Source organism: Elephantulus edwardii, unplaced genomic scaffold (genome assembly GCF_000299155.1).
Source record: "Elephantulus edwardii isolate Elephantulus edwardi_28Jun2011 unplaced genomic scaffold, EleEdw1.0 scaffold00026, whole genome shotgun sequence".
NCBI classification, from domain to species: domain Eukaryota; kingdom Metazoa; phylum Chordata; class Mammalia; order Macroscelidea; family Macroscelididae; genus Elephantulus; species Elephantulus edwardii.
In genome coordinates this window covers 23,231,657-23,233,951 of record NW_006399776.1, presented here as the reverse complement: position 1 = coordinate 23,233,951, position 2,295 = coordinate 23,231,657, and positions in this window count along the sequence as shown.

The following is a 2,295-nucleotide window of genomic DNA, read 5'->3' as shown; positions in this document are numbered from 1 at the left end:
TCTCCCTTCCCCCAAAAAACCCCCAAATTTTTGAGAAAATTTTCCTGAAACAAAAAAAAAAAAATAAATACATGTGTTTACATACTGAGGGCATTCCATGTATACAAGAAAATTGACACAGAATTATCAAAACCAAGATATTTTCTAGTAAAACTTTTGGATTTAAAAAACTCCATAACTGTTGAATTTTAAAGGTAAGGGAGAAATCTAATGTGCATCCAGATAAGAACTTCTAGTCCCTTTTAAACTTCACAAGTCATTGCTATTCGGTCAATTCTGCCCATTCTAGAAAAAAGTCGGAGTGACATGAAACTCCACAGCTAGAAATAAGGAAATATCATTGGAAACTATCTCAAAGAAAGAAGATAGTATCCAAAGATTTGACGTCTATTCATACTGTAGTCAAATATGAAGGCCACTAACAAATAATCATAAACATGAGCTTTTCCTGAATAATTCGTTAGTTAACTGGCCAACTGACTGGAAGAGATCCATTTTATTCCAATTTCCAAGAAGGATGATTCAGAATGTGCAAATTATCAAACAATATCACATGGAAAGAATCCCTCGCTGAATAATCAGTGCCTTTGAGTTGTGGTGCCAGAGAGGAGTATTGAACCTACCATGGACTGCCAAGAGGACAAAACAGGTTTCTCCTTGGAGGCAAGAATTTTGAAGTTCTGTCTCACATACTTTGGGCATGTGGTTAGGAGGGACCAGTCCTTGGAGAAGGACAACATGCTAGGAAGGGTAGAGGGACAATGCAGGAAAAAAGGCCCCTGGATGAGATGGATTGACGCAATGACTGTGGCAATGGGGTTTGGTGTGTCAGAGACTATGAGGTTGGCTCAGAATAGGGTAAAGTTCAGAACCATTGTTCCTAGGGTCACTATGAGTCATAGTTGACTTGATGGCACAGAACAACAACTGGTTTTTAAACTTTCTGGTCTCAGACATCTCTACATTTAAAAAAAACCTATTTAAGACTTCGTGTAGGTTAAAATACGGTTTTGTCTTAATTAACTTGAAAACAACAATAATATACCAGGCTGCTCTTTGGAGGCAAGGATTCTGAAGCTTCCTCTGACATACTTTGGGCATATTGCAAGGGGGGACCAGTCCTTGAAGAGGGACATCATGCTTGGAAGGGTGGAAGGACAGTGTAAAAGAGAAAGGCCCTCAATAAGATGGATTGATTCGTGACTGGGGTAATGGGGATAGGTGTGTCGGAGACAAGAAGGTTGGCACAGGATAGAACAGGGTTTAGGGCTGTTGAACTTGGGGTCACCATGAGTCACAAGCAACTCTACGGAACATAACAACAACAATATACCTTTACATATTAACATGTTTTGATGATTGCCATGGAGTGGAGAAAGACTCATAGTGACCCTATGAACAAAAGGCCTGACGCCTTTCTATAACTATTGTCACTTCTCCAAGTTCATAGAGTTTCCAGAGGCACGTGGTTTAGGAAGTGGATGCCTCTCCTACTTCCAAACTTGATATGAGGGAATTAGTGGGAGACCTGATATATATAGAGGAATCCATAGGTGGGCTGGGCACAGGCATCCATAGGAGAAGCTGGGCACAGGCATAGGGAATTGTTTTTTATATTTTAAAACAATTATCTTTTTCCCAAAAAAAAACAGTACCAATTTAATAAGCGTAACATTTTTCTTTATCTGGCTTAATATTAAGCCACTGATTTCACATATCTACTTCTGCATTCTCTCTGTTGCATCGTGTTATTTTGTTTGAAGTGTAAAAATAAGATCTGACAAAACAACTATGAGATACCATCTCACCCCAGTCAGAATAGCAAAATTTAACAGAACAGCAAGTAACAAATGCTGGCGAGGTGGTGGAGAAACTGGAACCTTTATTCACAGTTGGTGGGAGTGTAAAATGGTGCAACCACTGTGGAAGGCAGTATGGCACTTTCTAAAAAAGTTGCAAATAGAGATACCATTTGACCCAGCAATTCCACTACTGGGAATATCTCCTAAAGAGACCATAACTGACATCCAAGCAGATATATGCACATCCATGTTTATCGCAGTTCTGTTCACAATAGCAAGGAGTTGGAAACAACCCAGGTGCCCATCAACAAACGAATGGATAGAGAAGTTGTGGTATATTCACACAATGGAATATTATGCTGCATTGAAAAACAAGGAACTCATGCAATATTATTCAAAATGGGTGACCCTGGAGGACATTATGCTGAGTAAAATAGCTCAGTCGCAAAAGGACAAATATTGCATGGTGCCACTGTTGTAAAATGGGACTGAT